Source organism: Bos javanicus, chromosome 1 (genome assembly GCF_032452875.1).
Source record: "Bos javanicus breed banteng chromosome 1, ARS-OSU_banteng_1.0, whole genome shotgun sequence".
NCBI classification, from domain to species: Eukaryota; Metazoa; Chordata; class Mammalia; order Artiodactyla; family Bovidae; genus Bos; species Bos javanicus.
Window position 1 is genome coordinate 132,306,501 of NC_083868.1, and position 17,447 is coordinate 132,323,947.

The following is a 17,447-nucleotide window of genomic DNA, read 5'->3' on the forward strand; positions in this document are numbered from 1 at the left end:
CCAGGGGCGGGTTTCCCTCCTAGGTCTCGGAAAAGCTCCAAAAATGGCGGGCGGCAACTCAGCTAGCGGGGCGCGCAGGCGCCACTGCCGCCATCCTTCCGCCCGCCTCGGGCGGCCCACGAACCTCCACAGCCCCCTCACGGAGAGGTATCCGCCGCTTGCGATTGGCTGAGCTGGGCCAGCGCTCCGTGCGGGGGCCGGGCCGCCACGCAGAGGCCACGTTTCCCGCCCCGCTGGTGCGCGTGCGCGCAATCCCCACAGGAAAGCGTTCGCGCGCGTCCCCGCCGCGGCCCCCAGCTCGCGCCTCAGCTCCCTCCCCTTTCCGGGCAGGCCCGTCCCGTCAGCGAGGCAGTAAGCACCGCGGCCAGCAGAGGGCGGTCCGGACCCAAGTCTGCAGCGGCGCCATTGGCGTGTGGAAAATGCCACCAGATGGCGGGTTAGGATTGCAGCTCCGTTGAAGGCGCGGCCCCCGCTCCCGAACCCCCGGCGACCACCCCGTAACAACCCCCCCACATCGGGAATAACACACCGGAGACTTTTGGGGGGAAACTAGGTCGACGGCCGGCGGTGCCCGGATGGGCAGCTGAGGTGAGCGCGGGCGGCGGCGACGGCGGCGGGGGGCGGGAAAGAGGGGGAATGCGGCGGCAGCGGCGCGGGGGCTGGAAGCGCCGATCCAAGATGGAGGCCGGGCGAGAGCGAGAGAGCGCGAGCGGAGAGCGGGCGGGCCGGGCGCGGGCCCCGCGCGGGGGAGGGAGGCCGCGCAGGCCTGTGCGGGGCGCGGCGGTCTCCGGCCGTCCGGGCGCCAGTGGCGACGGCTGTGGGCGCGGCGGGTACCCCGGAACCCTAGTCGCTCCGCACCCCTCCCGCGGGCCCCGAAAATTGTGCCCCCGCCCGCTCGGGCACTACGGCGACGGGCGCGGAAGCCTTTGTGGCGCGCTCGGGCCCGCCGCCAAGCCCGCCCTCCGCCCCCCCGCCCGGACTCTCGGGACTCGCCCGCGCCCGGCGGGGCCGGGCCGAGGCGGGCTGGTGCGAATGCCATCCGCCGCCCTGCGTTTCTGCGGTGTTTTAGCGGCGGCGGCGTCGTCACATGACAACGAGCTCGCCTCGGCTGAGGGGCCTGGGGGTCGCTCGGCGAGGCGACCGGCCCAGGCCTCTTCTCAGTGGGGAGGAGCGGGGGGCTGGCGCCTGGGGCAGAGGGGACGTCAAAGCCGGGCTTTCCCGCTATCTGCCCTCCCCGCCCCCGACGGAGGCCTCCTTGTGAAACGTGTGCAGGCCGGAGCACTGCCCCGCTAGTTTTCCAGCCCCCCGGGAGACGAGGCCAATAAAAGTTGTTTTCCCTCCTTTCTCGGGGTGGGGGCGGGGTGAAGAGCTAGGAAACGGGAGTGCTTGGAGTTGAACCTGGGCCTCAATTGGAGAGTCCAAACTGGGTGCTTCTTGTGTGCTATGGGGACTAAGAAATTTTCAGGTTTTAGGATTGTCACGTCACCTCTTCTACCTACATTTGAAATGTTACCGATTCTCTTCATATTGCAGAGAATCGTGCCCCGGGAGTGTAAAGCAGGGGATGGTTTTGGGCACTTATAGATTCAAACCAATGCTGTTTGTATGCGACGATAGCGAATTATTTGCTGTTCGTCGATGTTAAGATGATGTGTATAGTTTATTTTCGTGATTGTGACTAGAGAGGAGTTTTTTTTTCTTTCATCTCTTCGCGAACGTAGTGTTTATGAAAGTATTTGACATGGCATAAAGAAAGTTGTGTGATTTGTGACTTACGTGGTATTTGACTCCATCTTTTAGATTTTCATGTGTCTTTTTCAGAAAATTGCAAATTCTGATGGTGAAACACTTAGGAAAATAAAGATTCAGAACAGTGAAAATAAAAACAACTTGTGTATTGTATTGAATAGTGTACCTTGTACTCATATTTATACTGTACGAAAAATTCGGGCTAAAAAAATTTGCTCCAGGGAGGAAATAGCGAAAAGTTCGGGAAGGTTGTTTACTTGCTTTCAGATTTTGAGAATAGTTATAACACAAGTAGTTTGCTATCTAAATAAAGTACTAGAAGAACCGACAGGAGTTTTGCTACAATTTTTTCGTTATATTTAAAAACGTACATTAAGTTTACTCCGGTGGTCTATCAATGGTCATTTTAACAACCAAGCTACTTTGATTGGAAATTCCTCAATATCCACTTCAGTTTTGATATTCTGGCAAAACTTAGGGGTATTTAAATATATGTGAAATGTGGAAAATTGTTATTTTCCATATGGAAAATGTTGCTGGAATTGCTTCCTTTGAACACAGTATACAAATACTGTTGATTTGAATAACTTTCTTAAAGCCTTAAGGGGGCTGTGGTAGGAAGAGAGCCCAGGACTGAAGTTATTTTAAACTTTTCCTAGGTGTTTGATCTTTGTGGTGTCGCTCTTTGAGCCTTACTTTCCTTATCACTAAAATAAAAATTTTTGGCTTGTATATATATATTTTAATGTATAGCGAGGTACCACACATTTAGTAGCTTCACTTCAGTTGCTCAGTTGTGTCCGACTTTTGCGACCCCATGAACCGCAGGACGCCAGGCCTCCCTGTCCATCACCAACTCCCGGAGTTCACTCAAGCTCATGTCCATTGAGTCCGTGATGCCATCCAACCATCTCATCCTCTGTCGTCCCCTTCTCCTCCTGCCCTCAATCTTTCCCAGCATCAGGGTCTTTTCCAGTGAGTCAGCTCTTTGCATCAGGTGGCCAAAGTATTAGAATTTCAGCTTCAACATCAGTCCTTCCAATGAACACTCGGGACTGATCTCCTTTAGGATGGACTGGTTGGATCTCCTTCCAGTCCAAGGGACTCTCAAGAATCTTCTCCAACACCACAGTTCAAAAGCATCAGTTCTTCGGTGTTCTGCTTTCTTTATAGTCCAACTCTGACATCCATACACGACTACTGGAAAAACCATAGCCTTGACTAGATGAACCTTTGTTGACAGTAATGTCTCGACTTTTTAATATGCTGTCTAGGTTGGTCATAATTTTCCTTCCAAGGAATAAGCGTCTTTTAATTTCATGGCTGCAATCACCATCTGCAGTGGTTTTGGAGCTCAGAAAAATAAAGTCAGCCACTGTTTCCACTGTCTCCCCATCTTTTTGTCATGAAGTGTTGGGGCCAGATGCCATGATCTTAATTTTCTGAATGTTGAGCTTTAAGCCAACTTTTTCACTCTCCTCTTTCACTTTCATCAGGAGGCTCTTTAGTTCTTCACTGTCTGCCATAAGGGTGGTGTCATCTGCATATCTGAGGTTATTGATATTTCTCCGGGCAATTTTGATTCCAGCTTGTGCTTCATCCAGCCCAGCGTTCCTCCTGATGTACTCTGCATATAAGTTAAATGCAGAGTACATTTAGCAGCTTCAACAACACCTATTTATTATCTCACAGTTTATATAGGTGAGAAATCTGGGTACTTTGTAGCGGGGCTTTCTGTTCAACATCTCACCTGGCTAAAATCAAGATGTTGGGCGTGCTGGCTCAGTTCTCATTTGAGACTTAGGACCTTCCATGCTCACTACTTGTTGGCAGAATTTCCTTGTGGCTGTATGACTGGACTCACCATCTTCTTTCTAGCTGTTGGCAGGGCTTTCTCACTTCCTTACCACATGTCATATAGGCATTTTCACGTCATGACTTTTTGCTTTCATCCAGGCAAGCAAGAGTAAGTTGCTCTGGCTTCCTCTGTCTTTGTCCTCTGGACTCCCTTAGGAGACTCCTTTTTAAAGCTGATCTAATTAGATCAGACCTACTCAGGATGATCTTTTTGATGAACTCAACTGATTAGGGACCTTAAGTACATATGCAAAAATCTTTTTGCCATATAGCAATCACAGGAGTGATACCCCATTATAATTACAGGTCTCTCCCATACTGGAGGGTTGCTTATGAGGGTGAGTCACTGTGGTTTGTTAGAATTTTGCTTGCCACGGGACAGAAGTATCTTTACAATTTAGAATCTTTATGTACAAGAAGACCACTTAGGCAAAGCAGTAACCCCACTTGATAAGTTTACTCATACTTGTTTTGTCTTTATGCTTTTTCCTCTTTGTATTTCCTGGTACCTCAGTTGAAGTGCCTGCCTCTATAAAAATATTTTATTGTATATAAAAGAAATTAAAAATTAAAAAGTTAAGTAGAAAGGCAAAAAAAGGACAGTGGAGATTATGCAGTTCTCATCATTGCTTGATACCTATTGTTTTACTCATTTTAGGAATGTGATTGAATCTCAGGGAAGTTAAGAAATATAAATGACTAAGATCACCCTCCTATTAAGTGGCAGGTAGATTTATAAACTTATTACATCAGACAGTTGCTGTGGTATGGTTGGTCCAGTTACTTTTGAAGAGAGAATTGTGAAAAAGAATAATTATTTAAAATGGAGTATAGATATTGAAAAGTGTTAGTTGTTCAACCATGTCCTACTCTTTGCAACCCCACGGACTATAGCCTCTCTCCATGGAATTCTCCAGGCTTGAATACTGGAGTGGGTTGCCGTTTCCTTCTCCAGGGGATCTTCCCTACCCAGGAATCGAACCTAGGTCAACTGGTGGACAAAGAGGGGAGCAAAAATTGGTCATGGTATATTGGAGGTTTCACAGTCTAAGAAGCAAAATATCTTCAAAAGAAGGCAATTTAGTTAAGAATAAGATTTAGAGACTATAACCAGGAGTTAAAATTGTTCAGGAGATACAGCTAAATTTCTTAATAGAGAGGTGATAAAGTAAGGGCTTGGTAGATCTTTGTTAGCTGAATTAAAATATGTCTCTAGAATTTATAGGATCCTTGCTACTGTGATACTGTAGGGAAAAGAAGGAAGCAGAGAATTAAAAGGATGCTCTTGCATAAGCCTAGGAAAGATGATTCTTGAGGTGGAAATAAGGATGTGTCTACAGAGGAGAAGGGATCAGTTTGGTAGTCAAGAGGACAGGATCCCAACTTCCTGAGTTTTAGTGCTGAGAGAAACCTTGTTTTTGACAAATGAGATTCTATTTAATTGAGCTTTAAGTAGGTCATAGGCCAGTTGGTTTTATAGAATCTTTTCTCTGTGTACTAATTCACACCTTATTGCTTCTTTCAAGTTTCTTCCCTTTCCTTTTCTGTGTTCTTGCCAGTTAGTGCTTAAAGGATAGTCAGTCCTACCTTCTTTATAGGATACATTCCTTTGTGCTGTGAGCCTAAATGATGCACCAGTTAGTCCTTCAAATTTCTCTATAGAGTTTTGCTGCAGTTAAACAGCTCTGCTGCTAAGTCACTTCAGTCGTGTCCGACTCTGTGCGACCCCAGAGACGGCAGCCCACCAGGCTACCCCGTCCCTGGGATTCTCCAGGCAAGAACACTGGAGTGGGTTGCCATTTCCTCCTCCAATGCATGAAAGTGAAAAGTGAAAGTGAAGTTGCTCAGTCGTGTCTGACTCTTAACGACCCCATGGACTGCAGCCCACCAGGCTCCTCCGTCCATGGGATTTGTCCAGGCAAGAGTACTGGAGTGGGGTGCCATTGCCTTCTCCAAACAGCTCTATAGATGGCTTTTAACTTATTGGAAGACAGAGTTACAAAAACATTTAATGTTGTGACCCAGTGCAAACACACACTACGGAAATAACACTTAACTTTTATGCAGTACATGCTGATATATTGTATATATTTTTGAAACTAAGAATGCTGGTTGCAGCTCACTTATGTGATTTATAGCAACCCTTTCACTTGGCTGAATTATAATCTCATTGTTAATTGGGAGAGTGCGAAGTGAAACCAAACCATAAGAAATCATTTCACTTCTATCAGATTGGCAAATACTAAAAATTCTGATGATATCAAGTGTTGGTGAGAATGTGGAGAAATTAGCCTACCACTTTTGGAGGGACATAGTCATTTTGTAAAAGAAAGTGACTTTTGTAGCGGTAGAATACATGTACGTTAACCTAGTAATTATGTTTTTGTCTTTTTATTCCTAATGAGAGAAATTCTTGTATGCTGGGATATGTGAACAAAAATGTTTGCAATAGCCAAAATGTAGCCAAAATGTTCATCATTCTACCACTGTTTTTCAAATACCAGTGGTGATTTTCAAATGATAAAATAATCTTGATTTGTAGGATAACCTCACTTGGTCACAGTGTATTATCTCTTTTACATTTAATGTTTTGCTAGAATTTGGGGGTATTTTTTCATCAGGAATCTTATTTTGTAGTTTTCTTTGATTGTAATGTCTTTGTCAGGTTTCAGTATTTGGATTAGGATACTCTCAAAAGTATCCTAGTGGCTCAGACGGTAAAGCGTCTGTCTGCAATGCAGGAGACCTGGGTTCGATCCCTGGGTTGGGAAGATCCCTGGAGAAGGAAATGGCAGCCGTCTATGGGGTCGCAAAGAGTCGGACACAACTGAGCGACTTCACCTTCACTTTCACTCAAAAGTATGGGAGGTGTTCCCTCTACTTACTGCAATATTCCTTGACTGGTAGAATTCATCAGTGATACCGTTTGGACTTAAATTTTTTTCTTTTTTTGTAGGGAGACTTTTGGTAAGTTCAAATTCTTTTTTGTTTTTAATTGGACATAGATTTTGTTTCATCTTATGTTAATTTTGGTGTATTTTTAAAGAAGTTTGTTGACATTGATTTCTATGCAATTCCCTTGTCATCTTTAGGATGTTTGTAGGATTTGTATCTATCTCTCTTTAATTTCTGATGTTATTAGTGTGTTCTTTCTTTTTTTTCTTGACCAGTCTAATTCTTGGTCTATCTGTATATCTTTTCAAAAATAACAATGCTGGTTTTCTCCGTTTGTCTTTTCTCTCTCATTTTTTTCCTGTTGTTTATAATTTTTTTCCCCCATGTATTTTGCTTTTCCTTTTCTTCTTAAAGTGGTTAGAGATTTCAGACATTTCTTGTTTTCTAATTTAAATATGCAAAGCTCTAGATTTTCTTCTAAGCACTGCAGTTGCCTACAGATTTTGATATTCTTATTATCATTTACTTCGGAATAGTTTCTAACTTGCTTTGTGATTTCTTTGTTGACCCAGGGATTATTTAAAAGGGTTTTGTTTAATTTTCAAATATTTGGCATTATTTTAGATATCTTGTTATTTATTTCTAACAATTTCATTTTGAGGCTTGAGATATATGCTGTATAATTTTAATCTTTTCAAATGTATAGAACCTTGAGTTATGGTTCATTATGTGGTTTATATTAATATACTTTTCACACTTGAAAAAAAATAAAATACATATTCTGCAATTGTATGGTGTACTATTCTGTAAAATATCAGTTAGATTCAGGTGTTTTGGTAGCATTTTTCAAATCATTTGTGTGTACTGTTTTTTTTTTGTTTGTTTGTTTCGTTTGTTTTTTGGTCTAGTTATATCAGTTGCTGAGAGGGATGTTAAAATATCTAACTATGACTGTTGAATTACGTATTTCTCCCTTAATTTTGTTGTTTTTTGCCTCTATATTTTGAAGCTATGTTTCTAGGCACATTCAGTTAATACAGCCACTCTAATTTTCTTGAGCTTACTGTTTCTGTAGTGTATTTTCTTCTATCCAGTTACTTTAAATTTTTCTTTGTGTTTAAAATGTCCCTCTTGAAGGCAGCATATAGTTGAGTTTTGCTTTTTTAAAAATCCATTCTGACAGTATGGAAGTGGCATCTTTCGGTTTGATTGAACATTGATTATGTACTAATGCCTGTCAAAAAATGTGGAAGTTCTAAGATTTTACTGAGATTTAACTTGCTAACAAGTTAACCTGCTACAGTTTAATGGAGTCATGAGACTCCTTGGTCAGAGATGAACAGTGCACTACAGCAATAACAGTAGCAACAGCATCAGCATTGGTGTCAGATCTTGGAGCCCCACTTTGTACATGGTAGAGTGAAGATGTGACACCTACATGTGTATTGGGTTGTGTTAGAGGAGAGGAATCCCAAGCTTAGAGAAACTCGTATTTTTGTAATGGGTTATAAGCATACCTTTCCTTTTCTCTGAGGGAGATGCTATTTCTCTTTCCCAAGATAATTCACTCTACAAATATACTTGAAAACGTTGGATCAAAGACAGTTGGTGTCTCTGTTTTCAAGATAGGCAGAAAAACAAGAGATCCATGGAAAATTCTTTCAAAACTGCCCAGTGAATTGTCTCAATTTCCCCTATGTAGCTTAGATTTTTCTTTTCTTTGTTAGATGGCCCCGGCCTAGCTTTCCACTTCTGTCTCTGCACTGTACTTCTCTCTGGGTTTTATGCTCTCACTAGATTGATTTCATACTTTATCCCACATCCCTCATGTCTTTGTTCTGGTGTATAATGTGTGTGTAAGGAACACTCCTTGAGTATTTACTGTGTACCAGTAAATATTTTGCAATAACCCTGTGAAGAAGTTATATTGCTATTTTCTGTTTTAAAGGTTAGGTTAAATTTATTTAATCTTAACTAGATAAGTTTATTAGGTTTGATTAAGTCTCATGTTTGTGATGAGGGAGGGACACATTATAGAGAATTCTTTGATTTCTTGATGTTAGTGATAGTTACATGGAGTGCTCACTTTATAATTCTTTAAACTATTATTTAGATTTTATGTATTATGCTATATAATTGTTATATTTCACAAAGAAAGGAAAAACAGAAAAAGGAAATAAACACTGAGCTGTAGAATCTATTTCAAGTCTTCCTGATATCTTCACTCTCTTTGTATTTTCATTTATTGCAGATATAGTATTGGCACAGTAATGTTTGGTAAGTGGTGGGGTTCATAAGGATGGTATTTTGTAGAGTACTTGTTGCAAGGCCACACAACTAATGAATGAGAGTCAGGATTTAAACCTGCTTACTTTCAGAACCCACAATTTAAATCTTTTAAAAGGGCATTTTAATCTCAGCCTTATTTATGCTGTTTGAAATCTTTTGCATTTTGAAGTTTATCTTACAGAGATTTGATTTTCTTTCCTTTTCCATCATACAGCAGTCAGGTAGTCTTGAGTAGAACATTTGATTTCTAGAGGCCTCAGTTGTCTTATCTCTGTGATGAGGATCCAGTTAAGATTCTTTCAATAAATATTTATGAATGCCTACTCCATGACTAGTAGTGAGTATACAAAGTTGTTTAATACGTAGACTTTGCTTTTAAGCAGCTTCTGTTCTAACGAGAGAGATTTAAAAATCAAACCCCCCAAAGCAACAAACCAAGCTAATAAGGATAATACATGGAAGTTGTGAGAGCATTAGGTTCAGGATACTTTGGAAGCATAAAGTACAGGGGTAAGAGGCCGTGCCCCTCTCCTTGTCATTCCCCCCGCCTCCCAAAGTAGATCATTTTTAATGTATCAGGAAGAGTTAGAAGAGTTTTTCAGGGTAGTTCCTTGACTTTGGTAGTTAAGTATCACCTGTACTGTTTTTAGCCTCTGGCAAGATTTCTCTTCATAATTGTTGAGTTGGTCTAAAGGTACAGGTAGAGGTTTGAGACGCCACTGCTTGTTTCCTCAGTCTTAGAGAGGCAAAAAAAAGTGTTTTATACGTAGTCAAGCATGAATATGACCTAATTGCCTCTTTTGAGGTAACTGATTCCCTGAAGCTATCCTGAAGTTATCTTCCGTGAAGTTATCCTGAAGCTCTGCCAATTCTGTTATATTAGGTTATTATAATTTTTTTCCTATCTCATTGAGAGTACTGAGAGGTAGGCTTTCTCTGTTCTCTAGTAGATACTAGACAGTACAAAGTAGTATATGTGCAGAAATTCTTATGACAGAACGCAAGATATAGAAGCTAAAGAATGTCTTACGCTATGTTCTGCTTAATTGTTAAAGCCTAAATTAATTTTCAGGAAGAAAATGCCCTAGTGTATGCTTTGTACTGTGGAGATAGTTAAAAAGTTTGTGCCTTCACAGATGAAGGAAGCACTGTCACATACTGAAGGGCTAAGAAAGCCATTGTCTGTTGTCTAAGAGATATTCTGGCCTGAGTTACACTCCTGGTGTCAAATTCTAATTCATCTCCTTCCTAGGTATGTAAACATGGGCAGATTCTTTAACCTCTCTAAACCTCAGTCTTCTCACCTGTGTAATGTCACTAATGCCTCATGGATTAATGTATCAGTTAAAAAGGTAACTTTTACCTGTTAGACCATGCTGTTTTTTATGTAAATATATTAGTGTTAAATTTAAAAGGTGAATAAAGTTACAATCCAGATACATCATAAGATTACTTTCCAGAAGCAAGGACTATTAATTAATTGGTTCTTACTAGCACATAGAGCTAGCTGATTCTTCTTAGCACGTAAAGCTGGTTCAACAATAAGCTCTGTTAATGAGAGTGGTCATAGGGTGAGGTTCTCAGGTTAATAGAGAGATGAGGGTTATAGCCAGAGTTTTGTGCTTATTGTTAAATATATTTTTAAAAAATCGGACTTTTTTTTCTCTAGAAAGTAGTACATCTTGGAAATCCATTGTAATGCTTCCTTGGTAATTAAGATTCGATGGCTGTATCAAGATTTTTATTTATAAAAAAATAAAAATAGCTTTGCATGTATAATTTCACAAAGAGACTAGGAATGAATCTTTACCAAAAGCAAAACATAATTTCGAAAATTACTTCTTTGTGTAAGTTCTTAAAGTAAGATGGTCAGATGGCTGCTTTTCCTGTCATAAAAATGGGGTACAGGAAGCAAAACCTGGGTTAATCTGAGCTTTTAAAAAAGTTTTGGATATTTAATAATTTATAAATGTGAAGAGAATGTGATATAAGAGAGAAAAACGAGGGTAGGGCTAGAGACTTGAGTTTTAATCGCAGCTTTACCACTAAATAGCTGTGTGTCTTTGAATCACTACTTCTCTGAACCTCAGTTTCTTCATTGTAAAATTTGTGACTTGGACTTAGTTTCCAAGATTCCTGTAAATTTTTTAGTCTCTGTTGAGGAAATCAAGTCTGAATCGGGTAATGCAAAATTTTTGATTTTAAAGACTTTAGTTTAAAGTTTGAGTGTGTTATCAGCAGGCTCCTTTGTCTCATCTTCTAACAGCTTATTAGAATAATTCATGCTTTGCTCTAGCTGATTCGTGTACAGACCAAATACGTTAATATTTAGATCGTACTTAACAGTTTTTGGTTTTAGCTATGGGTGTTTACTTCTTTATTTGGTGTAAAAAAGATTAGCAAGTGTCTTCATATAATTTTAGTCATTTTGAGTTATTGAGACATTTGTTGAACACCTGTAGTGTGCCTTACACTCTGGTTATAAAGACATAAAAGCACAGTTCTTGTCTTCCTGATGTGCAGAGAATTCAAGACTCAGAACTTAGGTGTGATAACCTCCAAAAATCCTTTTCTAATAGCCTTATTGCTCCTTCCTCCCACTATTTCTCCCTTTCTCAAATCCAGGATTGGTCAAAGTGCTATTCCTTTGTCTTTTAGTGGTATGCTGTGCCGGGGTGCCATGATTGGCTGTGGAATTGGTGATGTTCTGCATAAAGGTGCTCCAGCCAAGGGGCTTGGTCAGGGCTGAAATCCAGATTTCAATCTTCTTGACCAACTATCCATTTGCTTTTTTCATGATTTTTTAATCATCTGCCCAGAGGCCCTTTCCCCCAGTTCTTAGAAAAGAACTTGCATATGGTAGCAGATATCTACCCTGTGCATAAGTGTACCATTAAGAACTTTCCGTAGTGTGTTTTTTTGGCAGATAAGTTTTATAGTAGGTAATACATGCCTTGAAATGGTTTGTTGAAGGAGCACGTGCTTCTTGAACACAAATTCTTACATAAGTTTTGAAAGAAGAATAGAAGTTAACCAGGCAAGACTGGGATGATGGAGATGGAATGGTAAATATAGAGGTAAATATTCCAGGTAAAAATAGAGGGATAATGTAGTGATCTGGTCTAGAACTCAGTGGTTCTTAAATTGTGCTCCCTGCACCAGTATTATTAACATTACCTGTTTGAGAACTTGTTTGAAATACAGGTTCTTGGCCCTCACCCTAGTCCAGCTGTATCAAGAAATTCTTGAAGTAGAGGCCAGCAGTTTGTGTTTTAACAGGTCTTTCTGGTGATTCTGATGCAGTCTGAAGTTTGAGGGCCACTGCTATAGCCCACTTATTGAGGAAGCATTAGTTTGAGGGTGTGTGAAGAGGCTTGGGGTTAGCTATAGAGAGAGATTAAAATATAGAGCTGTAAGCAGTGACCAGAGTGCCGAGTGTGCCAAAGTAGAGTTTGAACTTTGTCCTTTGGCCAGTGACTGCACATTAGAATCACCTGGGAGCTTTAAACATAAGCAAAAGAATGGGACTTCCTAGTGGCTCAGCCGGAGAAGGCAATGGCAGCCCACTCCAGTACTCTTGCCTGGAAAAAACATGGACGGAGAAGCCTGGTAGGCTGCAGTCCATGGGGTCGCTAAGAGTCAGACAGGACTGAGCGACTTCACTTTGACTTTTCACTTTCATGCATTGGAGAAGGAAATGGGAACCCACTCCAGTGTTCTTGCCTGGAGAATCCCAGGGACAGAGGAGCCTAGTGGGCTGCTGTCTCTGGGGTTGCACAGAGTCGGACACGACTGAAGCGACTTAGCAGCAGCAGCAGTGGCTCAGTGGATGGGAGTCTGCCTGCCAGTGCAGGGGACACTGATTCAATCCCTGGTCTGGGAAGATTCAGCTATGCCTGTGAACCACAACCTCTGAGCCTGTGCTCTAGAGCCCTTTAGCTGAAACTACTGAGCCCATGTGCTGCAACTACTGAAGCCTTGCACCTAGAGCCTGTGCTCTCCAACCAGAGAAGCCACTGCAGTGAACAGCCAGTGCACTGCAATGAACAGTAGCCCCCAGTAGGTGCAACTAGAGAAAGATTGCCTGCAGTGATGAAGACCCAGTACAACTGAAAAATTAAAAATAAATAGAAGTTTAAAAAAACAGAAAATAAAGAATGGTTGGTATCTACCCCAGACCAACTGACATCCAGTCTCTGACTTTGTGATGCACAGAGGGTTCTGAAGTACGTACCTGACAGAACTTGGTTACTGATTATAATAGAATATATGTTTATTGAGAATGTGTCAAATACTTTGTCCAGTAGCATGATGATAAATAACACCACAGTCTTACATAGGTATTACATTTCACAGATGAGGTACAGAGGTTAAGTACTTTTCCCTAGCTAGGAAGTGGTAGGTTTGAGTCCAAGTTTTTATAACTCTATAATAAAGTCTTAAGCAATAAACTCTATAATAAATCTCTTAAGCAATTTTTTTAAACCTGGGATTCATAAACTTGGGAAAATAATCATATTTTCATTTTCCCTAATCTCTAAGAGAGATTTCACATTTTCTTTGATTTTGAATGTAGGTAACAAATCATGATTGTATGAGCAATACTATAGCTTTCTTACAAATAGAAATCAGAAATATTTTCATATTAAATTACAGATGTTGCAGATATCTCAAAATATCTTTTATCCTAAGCAGTGCTTTAAAATTGGGCTAACTGGTAGATCCACCTCTAGATGTGTTATTTACTGTGTTAAAGAAGCACATACAATCAGATCAGATCACATCAGTCGCTCAGTAGTGTCTGACTCTTTGCGACCCCATGAATCGCAGCACGCCAGGCCTCCCTGGCCATCACCAACTCCCGGAGTTCACTGAGACTCATGTCCATTGAGTCAGTGATGCCATCCAGCCATTTCATCCTCTGTCGTCCCCTTCTCCTCCTGCCCCCAATCCCTCCCAGCATCAGAGTCTTTTCCAATGAGTCAACTCTTTGCATGAGGTGGCCAAAGTACTGGAGTTTCAGCTTTAGCATCATTCCCTCCAAAGAAATCCCAGGGCTGATCTCCTTCAGAATGGACTGGTTGGATCTCCTTGCAGTCCAAGGGACTCTCAAGAGTCTTCTCCAACACCACAGTTCAAAAGCATCAATTCTTCGGCACTCAGCCTTCTTCACAGTCCAACTCTCACATCCATACATGACCACAGGAAAAACCATAGCCTTAACTAGACGGACCTTTGTCGGCAAAGTAATGTCTCTGCTTTTGAATATGCTATCTAGGTTGGTCATAACTTTCCTTCCAAGGAGTAAGCGTCTTTTAATTTCATGGTTGCAGTCACCATCTGCAGTGATTTTGGAGCCCAGAAAAATAAAGTCTGACACTGTGTCCACTGTTTCCCCATCTATTTCCCATGAAGTGATGGGACCGGATGCCATGATCTTCGTTTTCTGAATGTTGAGCTTTAAGCCAACTTTTTCACTTTCCACTTTCACTTTCATCAAGAGGCTTTTTAGTTCCTCTTCACTTTGTGCCATAAGGGTGGAGGTTATTGATATTTCTCCCAGCAATCTTGATTCCACCTTGTGTTTCTTCCAGTCCAGCGTTTCTCGTGATGTACTCTGCATATAAGTTAAATAAACAGGGTGACAATATACAGCCTTGACGTACTCCTTTTCCTATTTGGAACCAGTCTGTTGTTCCATGTCCCGTTCTAACTGTTGCTTCCTGATCTGCATACAGATTTCTCAAGAGGCAGGTCAGGTGGTCTGGTATTCCCATCTCTTTCAGAATTTTCCACAGTTTATTGTGATCCGCACAGTCAAAGGCTTTGGCATAGTCAATAAAGCAGAAATAGATGTTTTTCTGGAACTCTCTTGCTTTTTCCGTGATCCAGCGGATGTTGGCAATTTGATCTCTGGTTCCTCTGCCTTTTCTAAAACCAGCTTGAACATCAGGAAGTTCACGGTTCACATATTGCTGAAGCCTGGCTTGGAGAATTTTGAGCATTACTTTACTAGCATGTGAGATGAGTGCAATTGTGCGGTAGTTTGAGCATTCTTTGGCATTGCCTTTCTTTGGGATTGGAATGAAAACTGAGCTTTTCCAGTCCTGTGGCCACTGCTGAGGTTTCCAAATTTGCTGGCATATTGAGCGTGGCACTTTCACAGCATCATCTTTCAGGATTTGGAATAGCTCCACTGGAATTCCATCACCTCCACTAGCTTTGTTCGTAGTGATGCTTTCTAAGGCCCACTTGACTTCACATTCCAGGATGTCTGGCTCTAGGTCAGTGATCACACCATCGTGATTATCTGGGTCGTGAAGATCTTTTTTGTACAGTTCTTCTGTGTATTCTTGCCACCTCTTCTTAATATCTTCTGCTTCTGTTAGGTCCATACCATTTCTTTCCTTTATCGAGGCCATCTTTGCATGAAATGTTCCTTTGGTATCTCTGATTTTCTTGAAGAGATCCCTAGTCTTTCCCATTCTATTGTTTTCCTCTATTTCTTTGCATTGATCGCTAAAGAAGGCTTTCTTATCTCTTCTTGCTATTCTTTGGAACTCTGCATTCAGATGTTTCTGTCTTTCCTTTTCTCCTTTGCTTTTCACTTCTCTTCTTTTCACAGCTATTTGTAAGGCCTCCCCAGACAGCCATTTTGCTTTTTTTGCATTTCTTCACAAATGTGTTTTCTTAATATGTTGATAATTACATTTGAATATAATTAATAATGAATTCCTTTTCTAGATAATAGCCTTTGCTGAGAGAGTTTAGTAGAGTAAGGTGGACAGAAAATAAATCATTTTTGTTATCTTGTAGAATTGAGATTCTTATAAAAGACGATCTCTCTTTCCTTCACCACTTTTCTTTTCTTTGACTGTTAAATAGGACCAAAATCCAAGTTCTTCTTATTGTCAAAGTTATTAAAGACTACTTGGGTTTGGAGTGCCTTTTTAAAAAGTACTTTCTGAAAAATTAGAAGAGATATATGCATTATCTTATCAGGCATTCTAACTATCTGGTCATCTGATGCAATGCTATTTAATAGAACTTTCTGCAGTGATGGAAATGTTTATGTGCTATCCAGTATGGTATCTATTAACCATAATAATGCAAAGAATCAAAATAATGATAACAGCAATATAATAACACTAATAGCAGTACTACCTAAGCATTTTACATATATTAACTTATGGGATCCATATAAGAACCCCATGAGGTGGACACTTTTTACGTTTCAGTTTACAGATAAACTGAAACATGGAGAAGTTAAGTGATTTTCCAAAGTTCACATAGCTAGTAATTAGCAGAACTGGGGATTCAGACCCTGGCAGTCTGGCTTCCTTTATGTTCCCTTATTAATATATTCCTTTAATCACTTTCCCCCGCTGCCTCCATGCATATACAGGATGCTGTCAGAAGCAACATTTTAAAAAGAACTTTAAGATCACTCATTTTGCTTTATTAACTAAAAGTTGTGCAGAGCTTACTGGTTTATTTCCTGTAAGTAAATTTGTCTTAGATGTATTAGGTATTTTTAGTAACCAATACTGATATTGTTAAACAGTAATTTATACTTTTCTTAAGTTTAATTTAAAGCTGAGTTCAGAAACTGAATATTCATGTGGTTATTTTGTTTACTGAAACTAACTGAAATATAATTTGAAGCTGTTTTGTGATGAGTTGGCTTTGGTTAATAGATATTTGGCTTTCCTTAGTCAATATACACATGTGACTAACTTACGTTACATCTAGTATGGTATGTTGGGTTCCTGGAGGCCCAGAAAGGGAGAGGTATATCTCTGAGGTACAAAATTCCATTCCTGCTCTATTCCGGGTGAGCTGGTGGTAGAGTGATATTAAAAGGGGCAAGAAAACTGTCATTTTTCAGTTATCTGTATAGGCATTGTGCTTGAGGCTTTACATATAAAGTCATCATTTATTAAATATAGGCTGTTTTTCACACCCTTCCAGTGCTTTAGATTCATTACATATGCCATTTAATCTGCACGCAATGCCTCAGAGAACATGATGATGACAAGGATTATGGATGAGGGCTTTGTTAGTCTCTTCCTCTTCTCTCAGCTTTCCCCTCTCCACTTCAAGGGAATGATCATAAATATAGGTGGGGAATGAGAGGGGAGTGGTGCTGAGGTTATTGATACCAGCTTATCTGGTACTTAAGGTTCTCCAGCTGATAAATTCATTCATTTCATTTTGCCTAGATGTTGGAAATAAGGCAGACAAGGTATTTGTCTTCATGTGAGAGACAGTCAATAATCAGGTAAACAAAATAACCATACATGTGTTAAAAGCTGTGAAAGGAATGATTGAGGTATTGTGATTAGCAATAATGAGAAACATACAGTCAGGAAAGGCATCTTTAAGGATGTTAAATTTAAGCTGAGCTTGCACAAAACCTGACGAGACTGGTCCAGGCACAAGGAAGAGCTGGTGCAAAATCTCTGTAGCAGAAATGGCTGTTGTATTTTAGGAACTGAGAGGTGATAATGCAGGGAGCGAGCACAATACCCGAACAGTGTAGTGGCTTCACCTGAGGCTAGAGGGCTAGGCCAGAGTCCGGCTTATGTGTGATATGTTTGGGTTAGCAGGGACTGTAAGGAGTGCAGATTTTATTATATGTAAAATGAGAAACCATT

The 17,447-nt window shown here is 40.8% G+C and overlaps 1 protein-coding gene across 2 annotated transcripts in view; it reads left to right on the top strand.

Moving 5' to 3' along the window:
• Positions 1-498: 498 nt before the first annotated feature.
• The window catches only part of STAG1 (STAG1 cohesin complex component), a 499,240-nt gene continuing 482,291 nt past the window's right edge, over positions 499-17,447 (top strand). Inside the window, exon 1 of one of the 2 annotated variants that reach the window (XM_061427678.1) lies at positions 499-588. The gene's annotated coding sequence lies outside the window, so the exon portion shown is untranslated. The remainder of the gene's footprint in view (positions 589-17,447) is intronic. The other variant, XM_061427685.1, reaches the window with a different exon arrangement.